This window comes from Anguilla rostrata, chromosome 7 (assembly GCF_018555375.3).
Source record: "Anguilla rostrata isolate EN2019 chromosome 7, ASM1855537v3, whole genome shotgun sequence".
NCBI classification, from domain to species: domain Eukaryota; kingdom Metazoa; phylum Chordata; class Actinopteri; order Anguilliformes; family Anguillidae; genus Anguilla; species Anguilla rostrata.
The window spans coordinates 36,827,269-36,840,398 of record NC_057939.1 but is presented as its reverse complement, the minus strand read 5'-3'; the positions used below and the strand labels follow the sequence as shown (position 1 = coordinate 36,840,398).

The following is a 13,130-nucleotide window of genomic DNA, read 5'->3' as shown; positions in this document are numbered from 1 at the left end:
ATTCTTAAAAAAGACTTGATTTTCAATCTCATTCAAATCTGATAATAAATTTGAACAGTAATATGTCAAGCATCATGAGCAGTTCCTTTTATTTGTGTAAGAAACCGACCACTCTGTTCTCTTACTCGGTTAAAGGAGCCGGTTGAATGTTGGTTTAGGTGCAACGTGTAAATTGTCACAAGCCAATAAATTCATAAAATGCATTGTAAATCTTGTTGGCATTAGGCCTATATCTGTGATGTAGGCTTGAAACCAAATCTTGTTTTTCTATTTAATCATAGCTTCAATCACAATATTGAGATAATTTGGTTTAAAAACAGGCTTTAAAATAAACAACAGCAGCAAAAAACAAATTAATAACTTACATTGTCAGCACAAAAGTCTTACCATAACCTTTGGTAGGAGAGATCCTGTCTAGATCACAGTGTGAAGCAAAAAGGCAGCACTTCAACATTATGTCGTGTTATGTACCTTTAAATACATTGATTATGTTGTAAATATGTGAATATTTAGGAAGATATAGAGATACATTTGATGGAAACAAACACTGCAAAAACTACAGAAATGATTTTTTCTGATTGGCTGATATATTTGCATTTCCCCTGCACTAGTTCAAGTAGTGAGTCTAGAAAAAGATAAGTCTAGCAAACAGGCTAAGGGCTTACTCATGTCTCATAGTGACAGTGGTGCATTGGACCGAGGGTCTATTGTTGTGATCACTGTCTGTCTTGTATTATTAGAAAAATGCTTGCAGGGGTGATATAGCTCAGGAGGTAAAAGTGGTTGTCTGGCAGTCGGAGAGTTGCTGGTTCGATCCCTGGGCGTGTCAAAGTGTCCCTGAGCAAGACCTAACCCCTAATTGCTCTCAACGAGCTGATTGGCACCTTGCATGGTAGCCTTTCACCGTTGGCATGTGAGTGTGTGTGTGAATGGGTGAATGAGAGGCATCAATTGTAAAGCACTTTTGATATATAAATATATAGATAAAAGCGCTATATAAATGCAGTCCATTTACCTGTTGTGTTTTTTGTAATAAATTTAGCGCCCAGTGTGGGGCTGAGTATATTCAATTCCCACCGCAATTTGTAATGGCCAGTCATCTTCAACTACAGCCGTTTACATAGGAACCCCAAGTGTAGACATCCATTGTTCTCCTCTGAAACACGTGGTGTCGCCAGCTGCTTCTTTACACACAGCAGACTACAGCAAAGCTTGCACAGAGCTGAGTTGGAGGAATGGAAGACTTTTCATATGTAGCTCGGACTGCAATCTAAAGGCGATTGATCTACAGGGTTACTAGGGAGCATTTATGCAAACCCTGTCCGGCTGAACCCTCACATTGCCTGGGCAACGCTGATTGTGTGTCACCCAATGGAACTACCGGCTACAGTCAGCACTGGCTAGGGACGCAATACACTAAACTATTGGTATGATTTGTATCCCAGTTTTATGGTATGGTACACACTGGGAGCTGTTTATTTTCGATGAAATATCCATCCAACCATCCATTATCTATACTCGCTTATCCTGGACAGGGTCACGGCTGGGTGCTGGAGCCTATCCCAGCGTGCATTGGACGAGAGGCAGCAATACACCCTGGACAGGCCACCAATCTATCACAGGGCACACACACCATTCACTCACCATTCTCTCACACATTCATACCAATGGGCAATTTAGAGTCTCCAATCGGCCTACCTGCATGTCTTTGGACTGTGGGAGGAAACCATACAGTCCAAAGACCCGGAGGAAACACACGGACATGGGGAGAACATGCAAACTCCACACAGAAAGGCCCATTTACAAGATATGTCTCAAGAAGTAGTATTACAGTTTTATTTTACTTGTACAATATTTTATCCATTCAATTTGACCACGGTAAAGTGGGCCCCCATTTCACAAAATTGACTAAAGCTTGCCACCACATGATTTCGACTTTGCAAATACTCAGACATTACAGTAATACATTTTCTGCACGTAAAATATATATGATTTCATATATTTCTATATATATGCCCAAAGTCAGATTGGAATTTTAAGAAAACTATAATGAGAGGGGATACTATCTACCGAAAGTGTAATTTGTCTTTTTTCCTTTTAATTCCAGTCTGAATATAGTCATACATTATATTAATATATGATTTGGTGCTTTTATTCTGAAATTGTACATCTTTTATGTGCAGAAAATTTTAATTAAATGGCTCATTTTATGAAATTACATAGCCTAGGCCCTAATCAATGAAATAAAATGTCCATATTACCATCAATGTATGGGATTAAACTGTTAAACACAGCTTGCAAATTGTGTTTTTTGTTTTGTTCACAACCCCTTTTCCGTCCTCATAAATTTTTTAAAACGAAATTATAATAAAATTAAAATAATGTGCTGTATGAGTCGGTGTGAATCAGATTTGATTTGATCAGAGACCAGGAGGCTCATTCATGCACCACAGCGTGGTGCCTTAACTGACCCCGTGGTATTTATAAGACTGTGGTTGTGTCTCTGAGCTACTTCACTCAGATGCTGGATGAACACACTCATCTAAGGGTTATTTGTTCTGCTGTGCCCTTCATATCAGGCTTGCTGGTCCAAGTGAAACCCCTCATGTTTTTCGTAATGTATTGGTTTTCAAAGCCAGAAAAAAAAGTAAACTGGCCATACCAGATATCTTGTGCTGGATTGGTCATGCGCATGGGGTGAGCATGAAGAGAGAGAGAGAGAGAGAGAAAGAGTGAGTGAGTGAGTGAGTGAGTGAGTGAGTGAGTGAGTGAGTGAGTGAGTGAGTGAGTGAGTGAGTGAGTGAGTGAGTGAGTGAGTGAGTGAGTGAGTGAGTGTGTGAGCTAGGGATGAGTGAGTGAGCGAGTGAGTGAGTGAGTGAGTGAGTGAGTGAGTGAGTGAGTGAGTGAGTGAGTGAGTGAGTGAGTGAGTGAGTGAGTGAGTGAGTGAGTGAGTGAGTGAGTGAGTGAGTGAGTGAGTGAGTGAGTGAGTGAGTGAGTGAGTGAGTGACAGAGAGAGAGTCTATTTGTTCCCACATGGATCCTGGCTCCTGACAGTCCTGCTGCATGCCACGTCACTGAAAATGGCAAACAATAGATTCAGTTCCCATTCCGGATCTACATTACATCCCATCAGCAGTCCTAAAGGACACCAAATCAGTGGGAATGAAATCTCCGCACATTTTGTTTACTGATGAGTCTTCACATTAACTTTCTTATCAGGCTCTCAATAAGGCAACACAGAATTGCAGTGCAAAGTCTATCCAGCAGCATGCTACAGCTCTCGTTGGTACTGACTATTGCACGTATTAATGCAGGAAGGATTCGTATCTGTCAGGGCAGTGCTTGCCTGCTTTCGTGCCAGGCTGTTACTCCTATGACTGGAGGAAAATGGGTGAGGTTAACCTGAGGTTAGGGGCTGACATGTGGCACGTGTTTAGGCTAAGGGGTTCTGTCCCATGCTGCACCAGTGAGGAGTACAGGAACGGCCTTTTACTGACCAGTATTTCTAGGATATTCAAGGAGCAGCGACACAATATTGCCAATTTTCTCATCAATCCTGGCGGCAATCATCATTATTCATGCCACTGTGCAGCCTACCTGAGGTTGCAAGCTTTTTGGGTATCTCTGCTTATTAACAAAAGATGTCCCAGGCGTAGACACGCGCATGAGATGGACAGAACAAACATCATGCCTAACTTCGCCTGCGTGCTGGGCTTGTGAGGCTGTCAATCTCTCAAGTCGATGATAGCTAGTAGCCGGTGAAATAAAGACAACAAGGAGATCGTAGAAGAGCTAGTTTAGCTAGTAAGATTAAATCTTACTATAATTGACAGTTATCATGAACTCACTTTGATGAATCCCCAATCACAGCTGAGAGGGCATGCACAAAGCTGAATGCGTCTGCAACAAGGTTTATTTCCCTTGTGACTTCTTGTAGATCTATGTCCAATGAATGGTTACCGCAGTAGAATATAGATTGACTTTGAACACTTTTTCTTTCATTTCACCGTACTGTCTGTGATGCATTGGTGATGCTATCAGCAGTTAGTCCATAGAATGAGCATTCTCCAGCTTCAGATATGATTTCTTTCTGAATGCATAGTGAATATTTTCAGCATTTTGTTTTGAATGGTGTCAGACATCTAATTATCTTTTCAGTGCAGTCACTTCTTGCATATGACCTCTCCAGCATGAGTTGCCAAAGCAACCCATTACAATCACTGTGTTAATGGAAGCCCTCCACATCCAAGAAACTTTGAGTTCTGTTTAACAATTTTAAAACTGTCCTCGCCGTCTGCTGCTTTTTCTCAGTCAGACCAGACAGAGCATTTTTGGATGTGTTCTTGAGAGAAGTGAACATTTTCACTGATTCAGAGTGCATATCAGGCAACTCGTGTTGGCTAAATTTTGTTGTTGCTTTTCATTGGTTGTTAAACCCCCAGCTCTAAATGAACTCTTTTACTGCCATCCCATCTTAACCCCTTCTTTTGTTCTTTGCATCAGGTGAAGAAAAAACATGATCTGTCTCAGTGACATAATGCAGCCATTTAGACTTTTTGAACCAGCTGTGTTGGGATTGCAAAGGTTTCAGTTCCAAATCTTCTCCCAGGGAATTTCATGGCTCCTGATATCACTCTGTTGTAGCAACTGGCCTTGTAGAGGAAGTCGCTGCTGTTGTTCATGCCTGCCCCAAGCCTGACTTTTCTGTGTGAAACTGTCCTGCAACTAGGCTATGTTCTGAGCAAAGTCAGGGCTGCTGACCTTCGGGGCACTCTCTTCTCTTGCCTCTTTCCTCAGTTGTAGGCGAGGAGACTGAGAACATGGATTTAAAAAATGTTTAGTCACTGTACCTTTGCTGGTGCCATGCCCAAACCATGCTGGAAAATAAATGTCCGAAACACCGTTCTGTGGCATTGGCTTTTTGTCATCTGAATTGCATGTTATTGTGCCATTTTTCAGGAAAATACTCTGAGATTTTTTTTAAACTGGAGGAAACATCTTCATTTAGGTTGGTTCATGGTGTACCAGGCCAGCCAGATGAGCACTGACCGCTTCAGTTTCTCTTGACATTTGCTGTAGAGGCTGTGGTTTGGGGATTCAAATTGCTTTATTTGATATGCATCTGAAATGGCACGGCCTGGGCACCAGAAAACGCTGTCCTGACAGGAACCCCACTAGTCTGACTGCTATTATATCTTTGGCACACTTTCAACTTCTAGCCTGATGACGAGCGTAAAAGATGTAAGGACATGTCAGTTATTATGCTTGTCATCAGACGACCTATAGCCTAGATTTCAGCACATTTTATTATTTCTCAAAGTGGCATCATATTATAATCAGACCACGATATATAAAAATACCAGCAGTTTTATTTCAGTATCTTCCAAACTGTAAGTGCAACATTTCTCCAATGCATGCATTAATAAGCATTGTTTTTAAACAGCATCTCATTAGAAACCATTCCCATGATACATGATAATACACTATATGACCAGAAGTATCTGTACACCCATAAATGCAGCAAATTAGGACCATTTGGTAGAATAACAAAGGTTATAATATAGCCTACCTGCTTTTTAACACTGTATTTTTCAATGATTCTAAAATCTGAATACTATTTACTAGGCTATATTTATTGCATGGATGTAAATTAGCAAAACTCTGTAGAGATGTTAAGTATTTTTTCACACAGAGAGTAGTCAATGTGTGGAATTGCTTGCCAGGTCATGTAACCTATTAGAGGCAGAAACTCTGGGGGCTTTCAAGACTGGATTTGATACGGTGTTAGATACTGTTCAGTCTGTAGGTAAACCGAGTACTAGGTACAATTTAGTGGTTTGAAAATGGCAAGCATTGTTGGGCTGAACGGCCTGTTCTCGTCATTATGTTATGTTATCCTATTGTAGTCCAACTCTTTCAGTCTAATGGTATAGGCCTATGTACAGCTCACCTCCCTAAAGTTACTAATACATAAGGTTGTGAATCAGATATGCTCAGTAGGCTTCAAAGAGCTAGACACAATACCTGTCTTGATTTTATGAAGCCCATCCTGTAAAAAGTGCTGGAGGTGTATTTTCTGCTGTTGCTAGGCAACCACACTCCAGTTGACGTGGGTATCATTGTTAATGGCATTAGCGAATGCATTTCACTGGAAAGTTTTTTTAAATTCATTTTATAAAACAACGGATTAGCAGAGAGCACTTGCTTTTGCTCTTTTGGAGAGTGAGCGACAAAACGAGTTGAAAAACAAACACGCGTCTGGTGTGATCGTAGCCTAAGGTAAATGCACAAGCTCTACATGAGCGTATGTCTTCTAAGGTCAGTTGCAAATTGACATTTTTGATGAGGTTTGGTTGCAGGGCCATGATTTTATGCTGCAATCATAGCTTCACTGCACTTCAATTCTTTCTGCGTGGAAGGTTTGCTTTATGTTGTAGCCACACTCAAAAAAACTGTGAAACAAGATGTGACTCAACAAAAAATGCTTTAAAAATTAATAGAGTATTTATACGGAGGACCCCTGAAGCAATTTCCTTCTGCAAGAATACATTTTTTTGCCATTGTCTGAAAAATATATGATTGTCGATGGGCAGTTTAAAACATAAAAGACTACAAAATAGTGATCACAAAGCCACAGTTTAAGGATAAGATGCACAGCATTTTACCGAAGAGACCACAGTGATCTTAAATTAATGCCAAGCTCTGCTCAGCCCTTGAGGTATTGATTTCTTTGGAGTCCAGCCTGTAATAAAAATCACATCTGAAAGCTTCAGTCTAAGGGAAAATGGACTGTAAGTGCATTGCTATAATAAGTGTGTGGATCGACATTATGAAGTGTGAAGTCCAAACCCTGGAATATATTACGGAAACTGCTGTTGTTGTCACTACATGCAACTCAGGGTGTCACACTCTGTACCTACGGGACGATGTTTATGTTACTACCAGACCAGAACCAACAGAACTTTTCAGAAGTGCCTTTGTTAACCAGAATAATTTTAAATATTTCATCTGGATAATTATATTGACTGTTCAGTGTTGGTGATATGTACAGTACCGGCCAAAAGTAGTTGGCCACTTGTGTTTTTAAAAAAAGAAAATAGGTTGAAAAAATTTTAGTTAATATATGCACATTTATTGAATAATAAAGTATAGTTTTTTTTTTCAATTTTTACCTGCAATAACCCAAACATTTCAAAAAAAATATTTTAAATCTTTAAATAGATCAATCTATACAGAGGTTTATATTTACTTCTACTTCTTTTAAATTGCATTTAAACAGTAATGATTGCAAAGCTGGATACTTTTAAAAAAAGCATCACAATTTCCAGGCCAAGGCTTGGGCTTTCCCTTGAATTTTCAGTCCCCTTTCAAGAGTAGGTTTTTTGGAATGTTTTAAAAAATTCTAAGTGGGTGTTCTAGAAACCCACTGCTTTCAGTGACCAGTAGTAATCTGTTACAACAGCTTTAAAATAGTGAGTTAAGAGCATTATAATCACTTATTTGTGATGTTACACCTTAAAGGGTAAATCACCCTTCAAGTGCATTTGATTGAGGAAAAAAATGTAAGTGAAAATGTAACAATCAAATCTGTTCCGTCTTATTGCTTGACCTTATTTGCATCAATGAGTGGCTGTGAGTCTGGGCCCTTTTTTACACTCGCTGATGATCCACATATCAGAATGTTTTGAGAACCACAAATCAGAATGTGCTTGAACCATGGGGCAGTGAAATGGCAGATTAATGATTGTAATCAGAAACAAATTTAAATTTAGACTTAAATTGCCCCAGGAAATGTAGGCTATCTGAGAAAAATCAAGGGAAATTGTGTGGTTTAACATCCCAGGTTTTTATTATTTTCATTTTTGTACCTCCTCTCACATTTTCCCCAATTTGGACATTGTACTGTTGTCTTGCTTCAATGCTGCACCAGGAGTTTGAAATGAATGAGTTCCACTTCAATTTTATCAAAGTATACTGAACAAAAATATATATGCAACACTTATTTTTGCAGCCATTTTTAATGTGTTTAAATAATACCTCAAAGATTTATTCTGTGCACAAAGCTCTTATTTCTCTCAAATTTTACCCAGAAATTTGTTTATATCACAGTTTGCTAACATTTCTGCTTTGTCATGATAATCCATCTCAAGCACAGGTTTGGCATATCAAGATGCTGATTAAAAGCCATGATCACTACACAGGTGTTCCTTATGATGGGGTCAATAAAAGGCCACCCTGGAATGTTGAGTTTTTTGTTGTTCAACACCATGTCACAGATGTCTCAAGAGTTAAGAAATCATGCAATTGGCATGCTGAATGCAGGAATGTCCTGTAGAGCTGTTGCCAGAGTAATGGGTGTTCATTTCTCTGCCATAAGCTGCCTCTAGCGTCATTTCAGAGATTTTGGATGTTCGTCCAACAGGCCTCACAACCGCAGACCACGTGTAACCATGCCAGTTCAGGACCGCCACATCTGACTTCTTCACCTGCGGGATCGTCTTAGGCTAGCCGTACGGACACGGACAGCTGATGAAACAGTTGGTTTACGCCGTAGAATTTCTGCACAAACTGTCAGAAATCGCCTCAGGGAAGCTCATCTGCGTGCTCAACGTCCTCACCGGGGTCTTGATTTGTCTGCAGTTCGGCTTCACAATCAATGTGAGTGGGCAAGAGCTCACCTTCGATGGCCTCTGGCACGCTGGAGAACAGTCCTCTTCACTGATGAATCACGGTTTCAGCTGAACAGGGCAGATGGCAGGCAGTGTGTATGGCGTCGGGTGTGTGAGCGGTTTGCGCATGTCAACGTTGTGAACAGAGTGGCCCATGGAGGTGGTGGGGTGTTTGTATGGGCAGGTATATCCTATGGGCAGAGAACTCAAGTGCATTTTATCCAATTTGAATGCACATAGATATTGTGATGAGATCTTGAGGCCCATTGCTGTGCCATTTATCCACCACCATCACCTCATGTTTCAGCATGACAATACACGGCCCCATGTTGCAAGGATCTGTACGCAATTCCTCGAAGTCCCAGTTCTTCCATGGCCTGCTTACTCACCAGACATGTCACCCATTGAGCATGTATGGGATGCTCTGGACCAGTGCATACGACAGCGTGTTCCAGTTCCCACCAATATCCAACAACTTTGTACAGCTATTGAAGAGAAGTGGGACAATATTCCACAGGCTACAATCAATCAATTTTACCAATTCAATTCGAAGGAGATGTGTTGCGTTGCATGAGGAAAATGGTGGTTACATAAGATACTGATCGGTATTCTGTTCATTTCATGATATCTTCTTTTTTGGGGAATCTGTGACTAACAAATGCATATCTGTATCTCCATAAAATCTTTGAAATTAAGTGTTTATATTTTTGTTCAGTGTAGTTCTATTGAGGGTAACTACAAATCTGTAAAAGAAAATGCAACAATCTCAAAAGCAATGTTTAAGTATAGAACCGTATGAAAGTGAGTTCTTGTAACTAATTATTTATCACAATTATTTAAATTAAATGTGCTTGCTCTCACAAAGAGATGTAGCCTACAATGTTCTGTGATCATGCCAAACTTAGCCTATATGCCCATTATACAGAAAGTGTATTGTTTAAACTATTCAGTTTAGTAATTTATGGCCATTTCTTTGGTACTAGTGTTATTTTAAACACAAAAAGTGAATCTCAGAGGAGAAAAGAGAAAATGGACCAGGATAGAAAGGTAGCCAAGTCGCCAGAGTGGGATGGCTTTTTTAAAAAAAAAAATAAATAAAAAAAAAAACAATTGCCAAACCCGCAACTCAACTGTGTTAAAGTGGCTGTCTGACCACTACAGTAGCAACAACCTTCCCTTCCCTACTTTCATTGAGGACATGTTTTAAAACTGAGATGGCTCAACACAAACCTCAGTCTCCTAACTTGTGAAATGACTTATTGTGGAACACCATCCAGTAACCTTTGGTGAGGTGTGTAGGCTACTGCTGTTGTTTATAACATTGCCTGTCACAGTTGCAACAGCAGAGCACTGTTTAAATGAATTAATTGAATTATTTTTATTTATTTAAATTAATCAAAAACTACCTGAAGCATTGGGCAAGAGCGACTGAATGGACTGGCTTATGTCACGATTGATAAAACTCAGGAGCGGAACTTGAAGGAGATAGCTGATGATTTTATAAATTTAAGTAGATAAAGTCAGTGGCGCTGGAACAGGTTTTGAAGTGGGGGGCTAGCAAATGGGCTAGTTACAATGACGTTAAGATTGACAACATGATCCCACATTTTGGCGTGGATAAAATTATTTGTAAGCTAAATATTTGTAAATGGAAGTTCACTTATAATTGTTTTTCTTTGATCAAATCCGCACTCGCTTGGCATTGAGATACATTCACACTTGAGTGACTAGCTTTATAGCCTACTTCCAATGTTCAACATTTTACAGTAATGTTGACTGTAACCGAGTGGTGTATGCAGAAATCAATATTTGAGTGGGCCATGAAAAAATTGTGTGAGCCAAGAACCAGTTGTACGCAAGCTATGAAGCACATAGCAAACCTATAGTATAGACTACACACACACGCTGCAAATGCTTTGATAAGTAGCTTTAAATCCCATAGACATGGACATGAACATTAATCAACAAAATGTATATAAAAACCAAAATATAAAATATATAATTCTGATGAATATTTCAATTTATGGTGATCTGAAACCTCAAGAAAATGAAAGAAATGAATGAAATGAAAATGAAGAAATAGTATTTGTGTTAAACAAGTAACAAGAATTACACCTTCTATATGTATTAGTTCATACATAATTAGCCAGTAATTGAGCAGTATAGTCTAATCGATTTAATATTACTGTTGGAAATTTTAGAATCAGCTTGAGCATGTATTTTTTATACTTTATTCAGTATTTTTCTACATAAAATGATAACATTCTTGCAAATAAAACAGTTCCTTTTTTTGCTTGTATACATTATTTAAAATTACTGATAGTCACATGTCATTACCACTCATGGTCAAGAAGACAACTGTACCAAATACATTTTTACAGAAGAAAATGGCTCTGAGAAACAACAACAGAAGAAAGGGCACAGATGAAAGTTTTAAGAGTTAGAAACCTTTTCTTTAAGCGCAGTTTTTCCATAATTGTTACCACTTTATTAAATGATATTTTTAATACATTTTGACCATTTGTCTTATTTGACTCTTTCCAAGAGTTCTTAAAATCCATATGAAAATGGATCCATATGGGGAGTTGCAAGTAAAGTATGCTTTAGTAAATTATACAGAACTCTAAATTGGCCTAATTTACAAAACAGCAACCCTATTTACAGTCCCCTCCAAAAGTATTGGAACAGCAAGACCAATTCCTTTGTTTTTGCAATACACTGAATACATTTGGGGTTGAGATAAGAAGATGAACATGAGACAAGAGTCCAGAATTTCAGCTTTTATTTCCTGGTATTTAAACCTAGATGTGTTAAACTACTTAGAACATAGCACCTTTGGTATCAGACCACTCAATTTTTAGGTGAGCAAAAGTATTGGAACAGAGAATATTTAAGTAAATGAAAGCAAATAACACTTAATATTTGGGAGCATATCTCTTGCTTGCAATAACTGCATCAAGCCTGCGGCCCATTGACATCAACAAACTGTTGCATTTTTCTTTTGTGATGCTTTTCCAGGCTTTTACTGCAGCCTCTTTCAGTTGTTGTTTGTTTTGGGGGGTTTTTCCCTTCAATCTCCTCTTCAGGAGGTGAAATGCATGCTCAATTGAGTTAAGGTCTGGTGATTGACTTGGCCAGTCTAAAACCTTCCACTTTTTCTCCCTAATGAAATCCTTTGTTGTGTTGGCAGTGTGTTTTGGGTCGTTGTCTTGCTGCATGATGAAGTTCCTCCCAATTAGATTGGACGCATTTCTCCGTAAGTTGGCAGACAGAATGTTTTGTAGACTTCTGAATTCATCCTGCTGCTACCATCATGAGTTACATCATCAATAAAGATTAGTGAGCCCACTCCAGAAGCAGCCATGCAAGCCCAAGCCATGACACTTCCTCCACCGTGCTTCACAGATGAGCTTATATGTTTTGGATCATGAGCAGATCCCTTCTTTCTCCACACTTTGGCCTTTCCATCACTTTGGTAGAGGTTAATCGTGGTCTCATCAGTCCATAAAACTTTCCAGATCTTTTGTGGCTCATCTCTGTACTTCTTTGCAAATTGTAATCTCGTCTTCCGATTCGTACTACTGATGAGTGGTTTGCATCTTGTGGTATAGCCTCTATATTGCTGCTCTCTAAGTCTTCTTCGAACAGTTGATTGAGATACCTTCACCCCTGTCCTGTGGAGATTGTTTATGATGTCACTGACTGATATTTTGAGGTTTTTCACAGCTTTCACAATGTTTCTGTCATCAAATGCTGTTGTTTTCCTTGGTCGACCTGTTCGATATCTGTTGCTCAGTACGCCAGCGGTTTCTTTCTTTTTCAGGACATTCCAGGTTGTCGTACAAGCTATCCCCAATGCTTGTGCAATGTCTCTGATTGATTTCCCCTCTTTTCTAAGCTTTCTTTTCTCCCAAAGACAGCTCTCTGGTCTTCATGTTAGTTTATCTTTTATAACACAAATGCAGTTTTCACAGGCAAAACCCAAGGCTAAAACCAAGAGTAGACATTCAGAACTATTTATTGTTTAACCAATCAATCTAACAGGGCACATCTGGGAAACAAGAAACACCTGTCAGTCACATGTTCCAATACTTTTGCTCACCTAAAAATTGGGTTGTCTGATACAAAAGGTGATATGTTCTAAGTTGTTTAACAAATCTAGATAAAAATACCAGGAAATAAAAGCTGAAATTCAGATCTGTCATCTCATGTACATCTTTTAACCTCAAACTCAATTGTCTTCAGTGTATAGCAAAAACAAAGGAATTGACCTTGCTGTTCCAATACATTTGTAGGGGACTGTATATGTTAATAGCTATTGTGACCCATTGCAGCTATTTAGTCAATTTGGCCCTAAGTGCATCTACTGAGTTGTCACTTGAATTTTACCAAGATATTCTCCGCAAACACAGAAGCCTCTCGACCACCATAGATGCCTCTTCACTGTTTTTGTTTTCTTTA

The 13,130-nt window shown here is 39.1% G+C and overlaps 1 protein-coding gene across 3 annotated transcripts in view; it reads left to right on the top strand.

Moving 5' to 3' along the window:
- Nucleotides 1–13,130, top strand: part of LOC135259617 (attractin-like) — a 193,150-nt gene that overhangs the window by 3,245 nt on the left and 176,775 nt on the right. The gene's annotated exons all lie outside the window — the stretch shown is intronic.